Source organism: Musa acuminata, chromosome BXJ2-10 (assembly GCF_036884655.1).
Source record: "Musa acuminata AAA Group cultivar baxijiao chromosome BXJ2-10, Cavendish_Baxijiao_AAA, whole genome shotgun sequence".
NCBI lineage: Eukaryota > Viridiplantae > Streptophyta > Magnoliopsida > Zingiberales > Musaceae > Musa > Musa acuminata.
In genome coordinates, this window is record NC_088347.1 from 11640399 (window position 1) to 11655465 (window position 15067).

A 15067-nucleotide genomic window follows, 5' to 3' on the forward strand; every position below is an offset into this window, starting at 1 on the left:
TCTTATTCAACGGGCAGCCTTTTATTTTATGATCCAAGTTTCCACAAGCAAAATAGACTTTAGTCACCCGCAAACACAAACTTGTTTCATAATTTAACTTGCAATTCAAACATGATTGAGTCTTTTGTGGTGACTTCTTTTTTCAAATCCAAATGTTTTGACCCTTTTGTTATCACTTTTTAATTCATTTCCAATCATAATTTTATTAGTAAACTTGTCCTAGCTATTCTTGTCCTTGATCTCCAAAAATTCTTTTCATTGTTCCCATTAATAATAAGCCTCTACTTCTAATATAAGATGGTAAAAGAAATCTTTTGATCATAAAAACAATTTTGTACATCATATATCTTCTCTGTTTGCATCATCCATTTTTCTACCACCAATGAAATTAGGTCCACCATGCTTTCATTGCACTACTCTGATTTAGTATCCTCGATCAACCCTTTCATCCCCCTTAATTAATCAGAAACAAATGAAATAGGAGGACCAAATGTCCTCGTCATCTTAGATTCCTAAAATGCATCAAAGAAAAATTTCACCAATCACTATAGTTCATTATACCTCAATATATTTCGCACGTCAACATATCAAATATTTCAGTAATCCTCAAACCATGCTTTAATACCACCTATGTCACGCCACTAAAAAAAGATCAATAATATTAAAATTTTCATCACAAACTAATCCGAGATCCAAACTAACATTTGAGGACATTGAAAAATATTCTATCAAATTCACATCTATAAAACCTATGCAGTTTATAATCATTTATCACATCACTCGATAATTCACATTTATGGCAACCCAAGCCAACTAAAAAACATGAACAATATTTATAAATCCACAAGCTAAGTAATTTATATAATCAGAACTCCAACCATTTACCACAAGTTCATATCATCGTAAACTAGACTTAACATTCCGAAATTCCAAATAAGAGAGATATTCGAACACTTATACATGGTATATCCATTTTGTTTCATCGATAACATTTTATTACATACAAAATATGCATATACAACAATAACATAATAGCCAACAAGTCTTGCTCATAATTCTGAATAGCTCTCCACTACTTTAGCCCAATTCAAACATCTCAAAGAGTGACAAGCTGACCTGAAAGATTTTATATAACAACGGAGTAAGCTAAAAACAGCTCAGCAAGTGACAAAGCATATTCAAAACAAAAGGAACGATTTCAAACAAGTAAGGTATCATAATGCAAGACAAAATATAAGAATTCTCAAGGATACCATCTCATTAGGTATAAAATCATATATGTCAATTCAATCGAAACAAATTTGGTTCCAAAACAAATGGAGCATAGAGTAATTAGAGCATATCAATAGCGTAGGAAATGTTTAGGAGCATATCAACGGCATATGAAATATTTTGGAGCATCCCAGTAACAGATAAAATATTTCGGAGCTTATAAATGGTATATGAAATATTTTGGAGCATATCAATGACAAATGAGACATTTCGGAACATATCAATGGCATATGGACCATTTCGGAGCATATCAACAACAAATATGAAATAGAAGCTCAAACATCGAATTTGACGTTGCATTAATATCATTCTTATCCAAAGCATGTATAGAAACACATAACCAAAGTCTGGATATCATATCAAATATACAGAAGGTGAAGTGGGACCATAACATAATATGGTACATCCATTTTTGAATGACCACCAAACATAAGTCTCCCACGTTTGGGAGCTCTCCCATGTTTGGGAGCTATATCCACCCATGTCTGAGTGAAGTCATAAGGGCCGGTAAAGCATCACAAGCTCTATGCATAACTCCCTTCATCATTTCTGCAAAGGTTCACAATATCCCACAAACACCAAAGTACAAAAGGATAGTATGAACAATAAATAGCACATATCGAAAGCACACGTAGAACAACAAAATGTACATGTGCCTTTACGAGTCAATATGAAGTAAGTAATATTTTTTTACAATTGTAGTCCGATTTTAAAGGAAATGAAAGCAAGAGTACACATGAATTCCAAGCAATCACATATAGCTCAATTTTTATTTTGGTAAGTAAAAGTAAATTGATTATGTGTAAAGTTTCTACAAATAGCTTTATCTATACAAGTCATAGACAAAGCCAAGTAACTCATAGAGTGCGAATGCGATAGTTATGACTACACATGCTGTCGACTATAACTACTTGTGGGTACATTATTTGGCATCATTCCCAAGATCTTTAGCTAGTAGCAAAATTAAATTTGATAAAAATATATTTTTCTCTTCGGGTGAAGTGCTCGGTTTTGAGATCATTCTCCATACAGGATCGTGAGTCCCTAATAATCTCTTTCAAGAGCTGAGTATTGTTTGTGTGTTGACATTCAAATATTCAATTACATCTCTCCTTTCACATCCACCAAATAGCGCATCTGAAAGTAACCTTTGCTAGTTGTGTAAGAGGCCCTTTTCTTGAGAAACATTGCATGAGGTCGCCTAGTTCTTGGTGCAAGTTTGGTTGCGGCAGTCTATTGAGTTCAAATCGCTGGAGAATCTCCTTCCATATCCATTTTGTATAATTACAAGAAAAATAGAGGTGGTCAACAGTTTCTTCTTGTTGCAAACAAAGGGAGCATCGGTTAACATGATAGATACCTCTTCTTTTCATATTGTCAATTGTAGGTAGTTTACTGAGAAGGGCCTGCCATGTACATAAGGAGTGTCTTTGTGATCCCGGTCGATCCCATTTCCAACTGCTTGGGACCCACTTGTACATATAGCTCAATTCAAATAAGAAGGTTAGATGAATTCGATATCCAAAGAAATGAAACTGGAATAGGCACATATCGAAAGCAAATGCAGAACAATGGGACATACATATGCCTATATGAGTCAATGTGGTATAGCATAAACGTTACACAATATGTTTTACGAATGTATATAATTTATAGACAAGAGCAAACCAGAATTCAAACATTAATATAAACCTCAATTGAATGAAAGGAACTGAATAAAATCTATTTTCAAATAAATAAAAACAGATAATGTGAAATCGACCAAAGCTCAATTTCTGACAGAATTTAAGAGGCACATTGAACAATTGATTTAAACCATCAATCGTACTCCAATTTACTCGGAAAATATATCTTAGAAAGATATTTTAATATAGTTTCTTATGAAATAAGTTTCGTATAAATCCAGGTTTCCAACAAAGAGTTACCTTTGATTTAGTAACCAAAGGTCAAAAACAAAATTACTATTTTACATAACTCATAAGGTCAGATTCAACAGATAGCAGGATAGGCATTTGAATTCCAAAATTTTCAATATATATATCAAAACAAAGGTTTATAAGTCTAGTTTCAAATGAAGTTAGTTTAATACAAATCAAAATTTCTAACAGAGACTTATAAGTATTTTAGTATCGAAAGGTCAGAAATTTTGATCCTTGTTTTGCAGCATCCATAGGCTCAATTGAAATAGAAGTTTCGGCAAGTATTCGATGTCCAAAATTTTCAATATCAATGTCAAAAAAACGGTATAACAGTCTAGTTTCAAACAAATAAGGTCTTGCCAAAATCCATATTTGGTGCTAAAAATTATGGCTAAAACAATCGACAGGAGTTAGTTTACCGAAAAATTCCAGATCCATGGTTTTGTGTCTAACTAGAGAAAGATCAGGTTCTAGGCAAAAATCTTTCAGATTATTCAGAATTAATATAAGAACAGAAACTAATATTTTTGTAGGATGAGATTAGAACACTTGTAGAGGAAAAGATCGGGACACTTGCCTTTCGAAGATTTTGATTCGAAGATTCGAAGAAGGTGTACGCCAGAATCCTTCTTCTATTTTTCTCTGTCTTCTCTCCCTGTTCTCGTTTTCTGCACTAATATTCTTTCTTCCTCCACAACTGCAGCTCGTGCAGAACATAGGGGCATATTCCCCTGCTCTCCCTTACTCTAGTTCCTTCTTTTTTTTTTTTTTCCCAAACACAGCTGCTGCAGCCACCGCCGCTGCCGCTGCCACAGTCACAGCCCCTTCCACCGCATTGCCTTCTTCCTCCTCTTCTTTCGTAGACACAGCTGCTGCAAACGAAGCCGCCACCGCCACCGCAGCCGCAATCATGGCCGCAGCCCCTTTTTTTTCCCTTTCCATTCTTTCTCTTTCCCAAAAGCAGCAGCTGCAGCCACCATCGCTGCCGTAGCTACCGCAGCCACCGCCGCCGCCACAGCTGCTACCGCAGTTGCCGCCACAGCTGCTTCCGCAGTTGCAGCCACAGCCACCTTCCCCTCTTCCTCTTCTTCCCTCTCGTTCTTCTCTTCCAATTATAGCTACCACCGCCGCAGCCACAGCCTCTTCTTCCTCCCCTGCTCTTCTTCCTATCTTCTTCTCCTCTCCTTCCCTTCTCCTCCCCGGCGCCACACATACCCTTTCCTCTGTTACCTCCTGCAGTGATACCGGGGAGGGTAAAAATGCAGAATGGATTTCCAAATAACACCGATGGAAAATTTGTTCAGATAGAAAATGTCACAGTAGACAAGGAAGAACTGATACCAGAAGCACTAACGAAGCAGCTTAGATAAAAACGAAAAATAGCTCACCACCAAGTTTAAAATCGCAATGGGATACAGAAAGTTCACCACCCAACGGAAATTAAACGAGGATACATAACTAGAAAATAAAAGACTCACCGCTCAAGGACGCATCCAAGAGATACAGAGTTTAAGGGGTTCTCTAAGAGCTTCTGCCCAGATATCATTAGTTTCTAAAATCCTTTCTAAGTCCTAAACACCAAAATAAATACTAGTGCATGAAACAACCCTTCATGCATAGGGAATTTCGAAATTAAGTGTTTACAACTTCTAACCAACTATTTTAATGCACTCATTAGTAATGAAGAAATGTTCACAGCTGCCAACCAACTCCTTTAATGCATTCCTTTGTCTTGAAGAAAAGCACCTTGAAACAACTTTAACTTTGTGCAGATAATATGCTGATGAGCTGTCATATTTGAGTGTACTGAGATAAAGATTATGAGGCATCATTATTGACTGAAAAAGATACTATATCATAATCAAGGCTTATATAATCAGATTGTAGTAAATTAGACACTCCTATGTCAATCTCCCCCGATTGAATGAGACTTGTCCTCAAGCCTTCGTTTGATTCATCAACATGATTATAAAAAGGACTCAAATCAGCCACATTAAATGTTGGGGATACTCCGTAATCTTCAGGTAGCTCTATCTCATAAGCATTTCTGCCAATTCTCTTAAGCACCTTGAATGGACCATCAGCCTTTGGTTTCAATTTTCCAAATTTGCCCGGTGGAAACCTCTCCTTCCTTAGATGAATCCAGACCAAATCACCTGCATTAAACTCCACATGTTTTCTGTGTTTGTTGGCAGCATGCATGTACCTCTCATTTTGCTTCTCAATGATTGCTTTCACACCCTCATGCAGCTTCTTTATCTGCTTAGCTCTTTCATCAGCATCTCCACTAAATTGCTCTATTGTAGAATGAGGGATTAAGTCCAAAGGACTAGTAGGATTAGCACTATAAACAACCTCAAAAGGACTCTTACCGATACTATGATACATAGAACGATTGTAGGCAAACTCAATTTGTTGAAGAATGACATCCCATTGCTTAATATTCTTGCCAACATTGCTTCTAAGCAAATTTCCCAAGCTTCGGTTTGTTACCTCAGTTTGCCCATCGGTTTGTGGATGATGCGAGCTGCTGAAATTCAAAGAAGTACCCAACTTCCTCCAAAGAGTTCTCCAAAAATGACTAACAAATTTTGAATCTCAATCAGACACCATAGTTCTTGGAATACCATGCAATTTAATAATCTCCTTAAAATATAAATCAGCAATATGAGATGCATCATTTGATTTATTGCATGGAACAAAGTGAGACATTTTTGAAAATCTGTCAACAACAACCATGATAGAATCCTTGTTCGTTTGAGTTCTTGGCAGTCCCAAAATGAAATCAAGACTCACATCCTCCCAGGGAGCATTTGGCACTGGCAATGGAGTGTACAAACTAGAATTTTGAGTTCTTATTTTTGCCAAATAACAGATTCGACATTGCTTTACATGTCTTTCCACATCTCTAAACATCTTAGGCCAATAGAAGTTTGATTGAATAAGAGCTAAAGTTTTATCTCTACCGAAATGTCCACCCAAAACACCACCATGAGCTTCAGCCAGAATTACTTGTCTCAAAGAACAAGATGGAACACACAAAGCATTAGCTCGAAAAAGAAAACCATCAAAGATAAAAAATTGTTGAAAGGAACCTGATTTGCAATTCTACCATATTGAGCCGAAATCCACATCATTCTCATAGAGGTCTTTGAACATCTCAAATCCAACAACTTTGACTTCCATTGTTGATAATAAAGAATGCTTTCTGCTCAATGCATCAGCAACCACATTTTGAATACCAGATTTGTGCTTAATTGTAAAGTTATAAGATTACAAAACCTCCACCCAAGCTGCATGTCTCTTGTTTAGCTTGTGTTGGTGATTTATAAACTTTAATACTTCATGATCTGAATATAGCACAAATGGCTTGGCAAGAAGATACTGACTCCAATGAGATAAAGCTCGATATATGGCATAGAACTCCTTATCATAGGTAGACTATTTTCTTTTTGTATCATTCAGCTTTTCACTAAAAAATGCAATCGGCTTTTTGTCTTGACTCAAAACAGCACCAATTCCCACATTAGATGCATCACATTCAATCTCAAACACATTGTCAAAATTTGGTAGAACTAAGATAGGAGCTTTGGTCACCTTTCTTTTTAAAAGCTCAAAAGCATCATTAGCCTCATTAGTCCATTTGAATTTATCACATTTCAGACATTCGATGATTGGAGCGACAATAGAGCTGAAACTCTTGATGAATCTTTTATAAAAAGATATTAAGCCATGGAAACTCCTCACATCATGTAATGAAGCAGGTGTTGGCCAATTGAGAATAGCTTCAACCTTACTTTGATCTATCATGATTCCATCTTTTGAAACAACATACCCCAAAAACACCACTAGAAGTAAAGAAATCACATTTCTTTAGATTAGCATAAAGTTTTTGCTGCCTCAAAATAAGAAAGATCTATTTCAGATGACTCATATGCTCCTCTTCACTCTTGCTGTACACCAATATATCGTCAAAATAAACTACAACAAATATTCCAATGAATGGCTTAAGTATGTGATTTATAAATCTCATGAATGTCCAAGGAGCATTATATAGTCCAAATGGCATAACCAACCATTCATATAAGCCGTCTCTAGTTTTAAACGATGTTTTCCACTCATCTCCGGGCCTCATTCTTATTTGGTGATAGCCACTCCTCAAATCAATTTTAGAGAAAATATAAGCACCACACAATTGATCAAGTAAATCATCTAACCTTGGAATAGGAAAGCGATAGTCTACTGTGATTTTGTTGATGGTTCGACTGTCCACGCACATTCTCCAAGAACCATCTTTCTTAGGCACCAACAAGGCTGGAACTGCACAAGGACTCATGCTCTCCCCAATTAACCCCTTTTTCACTAATTCATCAACTTGCCTTTAAAGTTCTTCATGTTCTTTAGGACTCATTCTATACGCAGCCTTATTAGGTAAAACAACCCCCGGAATAAGATCAATGTGATGTTGAATGTCTCTCAAAGGTGGAAGGCCATGTGCAATCTCTTCCAGTATAACATCTTGAAATTCTTCTAGGATTGGTTGTATGATTTTCGGTGTCTCCTTATGTTGTTCGTTCTCCTCTACTACCATTAGGGCCAAAATATGACCGCCCTTGTCCAATTCATATCTGCATTCTCTATAAGAAATAAAAGCACTAACTTCCTTCTTTGGCGCACTGATTTCGGAAGGTTGTAATGGAGCTAAGATAATCTTCTTTTCATTCACTTTAAAAGAATAAGTATGTTTATAACCATCATACAATACTCTTCTATCATAATGCCAAGGTCTTCCCAATAGTAAATGACAAGCATCCATAGAGGCAACATCACACCACACTTTATCTTTATAATACTTTCCAATAGAAAATGAAACTAAACATCTTTTAGTTACCTTGATGTCATTTCCTTTTTGCAACCAACATAATTGGTATGGATGCGGATGAGGGATCGTATCCAACTTCAGCTTCTGCACCATCTCCAACGAAACCACGTTCTCAAAACTGCCACTATCGATGATCACCAAGCCCACCTTGCCAAGAGAAGTGCATTTAGTGTGAAACACATTTTTTCTCACCCAACTTTCATCGTCGGTCACATATGACACTTGTAAACTACATTGCAATACAATAGACAAACCATGATCAACATAAGTAATCTCTTCCTCATCATCATCATATTTTGGTTCGTCGTCAGCTTCATCTTCGCCTCCATCACCATGATCTTCAACCAAAGTTATAATCCTCCTATTTGGACAATCAGAAGAAATATGCCCAAAGCCATGACATTTGAAGCATTTTCGGCCACTTGGGGTAGAAGAATTAGGTGTTTTTTTGTTGCCAGCAGGCTCTTCACCCTTTTCTTTCACCTTCGATATCACCTTGCTTTGGATAATAGGCTTGGAACTTCCTCCTTTTGTGTAGCCTTCTTTTGAGCCATAGCGAAAACTCTTTTCAAACTTCTGTTGCTTTTCAACTTTTAACGCCAGCTTGCTCACATCATTTAAAGGCCAATATGGCTGTAGCTGAACAACTTTAGCAATCTCATACTTCAGACCTCCTAAGTATCTTGCAATTGTTTACTCTTCCGGTTCCACAAGCTCTCCTTTTAACATCAAATTATCAAATTCTGCAGTGTACTCCTCCACACTAAGATCTTTTTGGTTGAAATCATGTATTTTGAGAAAGATCTCTTGTCTATAATTATCAGGTAAATATTTTCTCTTTAGCTCCCTTTTCATTTTCTCCCATATAACGATCTTACTCTTCCCCTCACATTTGTTGAATCTCGGATTTTGATGATGAAGTCAATTGTCATTTGTTGTCTAATCTATGTGTTGAGATAAGTGTGTAGGATTAACTTCGATGAAAGTTAGACAAGCAGCAGGAGTTGCGCCGGAGTCAAGATCATGATCACGTTGGGAGTTTGAGAGTTCGACGGAAGTTCGGACGGTCGTCGGAGGTTCTGCGATAACAGATCCGAGAAGTCCAGAAGCTTGCCAAGCGAAGCTCGTCGGAACTCGCCAAGTGGATCGTTGCAAAGTCCAGGAGTTTGCCGGAAGTCCGCAGAAGCATCACCGAGGGTTCATCGGATGATCGACGGAAGTTCGCCGGAAACTCGCCGGAAGAAGCGATTGATGCATCGGAGCAAAGCTGCAGAAATTGTCTTAAATTTAATCGTAGTTAGCACATTGATTAAGTTGGAAAATGGGAGGTGATCCCATTAGCTTAATCTTGGGGCAATTGGGCCCCTGAAAAGATTGAAATTGGGCCGAATGGAGCTAACCATTCGGACCCTGATTGCAACAGGAGGTGCAACCGCCTAGGCCAGGAGGTGGCACCGCTTGGGCTAAGTCTCCCAGCAAGACTGGGCGGTGCAACCGCCCAAGCCAGGAGGTGCAACCGCCTGAGCTAAGTCTTCGAGCTAGACTGGGCGGTGCAACCTCCCTGACAAAGAGGTAGCACCGCCAGAGCTCGGTCTTCGAGCTCTGGCAGAGAGGTGCAACCGCCTCAGTCAAGAGGTGGCATCGCCTGGGGCTCAGTCTCCGAGCCAGACTCAGGCGGTGCAACCGCCCCTGACAGAGAGGTGCAACCGCCTGGGCTCAATCTCCGAGCTCTGCCAGGCGGTGCAACCTCTCCAGTCAGGAGGTGCAACCGCCTGATCCCGGAATTCCGGGATTTGATCGTTTTGAGCTCCAAATTTGAACTGGGTTGGGGCCTATAAATACCCCACCCATTCAGCACAGAAAGACAATAGATCCACACCGAATTCTTGATCTTTTCTATGATTCTAAGAGCTCAAATTTGTGTATAGTCCAAAAGTTATCCTCTTTCTGTTCTTCAAGTCTTGAGTTGTAAAGAGAGGAGAGAAAGGATCTGTAAGGGTTGTCTCCTGAGCCCATCAAAAGGAGTGAAACTATAAAAGGGCAGTTGGCCTTCGCCCATTGAAGGAAGGTAGCTAATTGACGTCTGTGACCTCGTCGTCGGAGGAAGCCAAAAATGGAGTAGGTCAAGACCGACCGAACCACTCTAAATCTCTGGTTTGCTTTTATTTCGAGTACCTTATCATTACTGCAAACCTCCTACATAACTACTGCTCTCTGCGACTTTACGAACAAGTTCTAAGTGCTGATCTTTTCGAATCTGCATTCAGACGTAAATCTGTGTTTTCGTACGATCAACTTACGTTTGTGTTTTGATTCTGCAAAACTGTCTTCTGCACTTTTATGAACTAGCTTCTAAGTTTAGATCCCTTTGAAACTGTTTTAGACCCAAACTGCGTTTAGATGTAAAACTGCGTTTAGACGCAAACTGCGTTTAGACGTAAAACTGCGTTTAAACGTAAACTACGCAAACTGTGTTTAAGCATAAAACTATGTTTTGGACGTAAACTTCTTTTAAACGTAAAACTACGTTTAGACGTAAAACTGCGTTTAGACGCAAACTACGTTTAGGTGTAAAATTGCGTTTAGACGTAAACTGAGTTTAGACGCAAAACTCTGTTTAGACGCAAACTGCGCAATCTGTGTTTAGACATAAAACTGTGTTTTAGACGTAAACTACTTTTAGACGCAAACTGAGTTTAGACGTAAAACTGCGTTTAGACGTAAACTGAGTTTAGTCGCAAAACTACGTTTAGACGTAAAACTGTGTTTAGACGCAAAATTGCGTTTAGACGCAAACTGTATTTAGACGCAAACTCAATTTAGACGTAAATTGTGCTTAGACATAAACTGTGCTTAATCTTAAGTAATCTTAGAATCGGCTTTTACATCGAAATCATTTTTATCGGACGAACGCAGCTTTTATTTTTATTTTTTTTAAATCGCTGAAAGATTTCCGCTGCACTAATTCACCCCCCTCTTAGTGCTCTCAATCCTAACAATTGGTATCAGAGCCCGGTTAACTCTCTAACGGATTAAAACCCATGAGAGATGGCATACAGCGGAAATCAAGTGGGGCATTCTATTACATGTCCACCCATGTTCAGTGGGACGAACTACACCTACTGGAAGACCCGAATGAGGATCTTTCTTATTTCTATTGATTTTGAACTGCGGAACCTTGTTGAAAATGGATTTTCAAAGTCTTCTCTTCCAATGATCGATTGGAATGAATTGGAAAAGAAGGATTTCGCTCTTAATGCAAAGGCTATGAATGCCTTATTTTGTGCACTTGATAAAAACGAGTTTAATCGTGTTTCAACTTACGAAACTACATTTGATATTTAGCACACACTCAAAGTGACCCACGAGGGCACTAGTAGAGTGAAAGAGTCAAAAATCAATCTGTTGTTGAATTCTTTTGAACTTTTCCGAATGAAACCGAGTGAAACCATTGGCGACATGTTTACCCGTTTCACGGATGTCGTCAACGGTCTAAAAGGACTCGGAAAAAGTTTTTCGGATTTTGAACTCGTAAATAAGATACTAAGATCCCTTCCTAAGAGTTGGGATCCTAAAGTCACTGCTATTCAAGAGGCAAAAGATCTGCGCAACTTCCCTCTTGAAGAACTAATCGGGTCATTAATGACCTACGAAATGACTTGTAAAGCTCATGAAGAGCAAGAAGACTTTCTTCCAAAGAACAAGAAGGATATGGCACTCAAAATTCTGAATGCCACTTGAGAGAAAACTAAGTGATGAGGACTGTGATGATGACTTGGCACTTTTAACAAGAAAGTTTAAAAAGTTCTTTAAAAGAAACAAGTTTAAGAATGATGCGAAAAATAAACTTGAACCCAAGAAGGACCAAGTGATCTGCTATGAATGCAAAAAGCCGGGACACTACAAGAGTGATTGTCCCCAAGTCAAAAGAAGAACATCAAAGAAGAAGGCGCTTCAAGCTACATGGGACGACTCGAGCGCGTCCAAAGAAGACGAGACCAACACCGAGCAAGTTGCTCATTACGCCCTAATGGCCATCGAAGACGAGGTAACAAATTGATTAGATGCAGATTTATCATTCGATGAATTATTAAATGCTTTCCATGAATTGTTTGATGAGTGTAAGACTATTAGTGGTAATACAAATTGCTAAAAAAGGAGTATGATAGTCTTATTTACAAGTTTGATAAGTTGAATCCTGAACATAGTGATAGTTTAAACTCATGCATAAAATGCCATGATCTAGAAACTTTTCAAAAAGAAAACTTGCTACTTAAGGACACCTTGAAGAAATTCGAGGTTGGTAGCAAGTCATTAAACATGATCCTTACAAACAAGGGTCATGTTCCCAAAAGAAGTGGGATTGGATTTGTGAGGAGTCCTCACCAAAATCCAACTACCTTCATAAAAGGCCCCATCTTACATGTTAGACATCAAAGCAAATGCAACTTTTGTTGCAAGTTTGGACATAGGACACATTATTGTCCATTCAGGAAAATTAGTCCAAACAAATTGATTTGGGTTCCTAAAGGAACCATGACAAATTCTATACAACATGATAGAAAATGTAGATCTATTTGTGAGGAACCCAAAAGCAAATGGGTACCTAAACATCATCCTTTCTTGTAGAAAACTAAACCAACGCAAGCTAGGAGCAAGAGATGGTACCTTGATAGTGGATGCTCAAGGCATATGACCGGAGATCCATCCCAATTCTCTAAGCTCACTAGCATAGACGAAGGATATGTCACCTTCGGAGACAACAACAAGGGTAAAATCATTGGCAAAGGAACCATAGGTAACAAATCCAACTTCTCTATTGAAGATGCTTTGCTAGTTGATGGTCTAAAACATAACCTCTTGAGCATTAGTCAATTGTGTGATAAAGGATATATTATCATATTTGAATCTAATGCTTGCATCATTGAAAAACCACACAAAAACATATCTATGATTGCATTAAAACAAAATAACGTATACACTATTGACATCAATGATTTATGTAATGAAATATGTTTTTCTGCTTTAAATGAGAGTGCTTAGATATGGCACAGAAGATTAGGTCATGCTAGCATGAAGCTAATCACTCAAATATCATCCAAAGAACTTGTAAGAGGAATTCCTCATATCAAGTTCATCAAAGATAATGTATGTGATGCTTGCCAATTAGGTAAACAAATTAAGAGTAGCTTTAAATCTAAAAATCAAATAAGCACCTCTAGGCCCTTACAATTGATCCATATGGACTTGTTCGGACCCATCTCCACATCAAGCCTAGGAGGTAGCAAATACGCTTTCATCATCGTGGATGACTATAGCAGATACACATGGACTTACTTCTTAAAACAGAAAAGTGAATGCCATAGATATTTTACCAAGTTTTGTAAACTCGTTCAGAATGAGAAAGGTTCTATGATTTCGTCAATTAGAAGTGATCATGGTGGTGAATTTCAAAACCAAGATTTCTAGCTATTTTGTGAACTCAATGGATACAACCATAATTTCTCTACTCCTAGAAACCCTCAACAAAATGGAGTTGTAGAAAGAAAAAATCAAAATTTACAAGAAATGGCAAGAACCATGTTGAATGAACACAACCTACCCAAATATTTTTGGGCCGAAGCTGTAAATACTGCATGCTACATTTTAAATAGAGTTCTAGTAAGACCTCTAGTAAGCAAAACTCCCTATGAGTTATGGAACAATAAAAAACCCAACGTTTCATATTTTAAAATCTTTGGGTGTAAGTGTTTTATCTTGAATGAAAAAGACAACTTAAGAAAATTTGATGCTAAATCCGATGAAGGAATCTTTCTTGGTTATTATACGGTTTCTAAAGCCTTTCGTATCTTCAATAAAAGAACTCTAATTATTGAAGAATCCATCCATGTTGTTTTCAATGAGATTTCCGAAATCACGAAAAATGATCTTGATGAAGATGTTAATTTTGATTCTTTGAACTTAAATGAAACCCCTTCTCCAACTAACAACCTGGATGCATCCACTTCCGAAATATCCTTACCCAAGGATTGGAAGTATGTAGATGCTCACCCTAAGGAGCTAATCCTAGGAGACACGTCAAAGGGGGTTCAAACACGATCTTCTCTTAAAACCTTTTGTGCGAATGCCGCCTTTCTCGCCCAAATTGAACCCAAATGCATTGATGAAGCCATGAAAGATGATTCATGGATTATCGCAATGCAAGATGAATTAAATCAATTTGAGAGAAATGAAGTGTGGAAGCTTGTTCCTAGGCCAAATGACCATTTAGTTATTGGTACTAAATGGGTCTTCAGAAACAAGCAAAATGAAAATGGTATCGTGGTTAGAAACAAGGCTAGATTAGTGGCTAAAGGTTTCAACGAACAAGAAGGTATCGATTACGAAGAAACCTTCGCTCCTGTGGCTCGATTGGAAGCCATAAGGATGCTCCTTGCCTACGCTAACAGTAATATTTTTAAGTTGTCTCAAATGGATGTTAAAAGTGCTTTTCTAAATGGCTTTATCTCCGAAGAAGTTTATGTTGAACAACCTCTTGGTTTTGAAAATGATAGCCTCCCTAATCATGTGTTTAGATTAACCATAGCTCTCTATGGTTTAAAACAAGCCCCAAGGGCTTGGTATGAGAGACTTAGTTCTTTTCTTATCGAAAATAATTTCACAAAATGCAAGGTTGATACTACATTATTTATCAAGAATTTTGAAAATAATTTTCTCATTGTTCAGATTTATGTTGATGATATTATCTTTGGCTCTACAAATGAATCTCTCTGTGAATCTTTTGCTAGAACCATGAGTCTTGAATTCGAAATGAGCTTAATGGGAGAATTAACATTCTTCTTAGGTTTACAAATCAAACAATTAAGCAATGGCATCTTTATTAGTCAAACAAAATATGCTATGAATTTATTAAAAAAGTTTAATATGAACAACTCAAAGGCTATTAACACTCCTATGAGCACCTCCACTAAGTTAGAAATTGATGAAAGTGGAG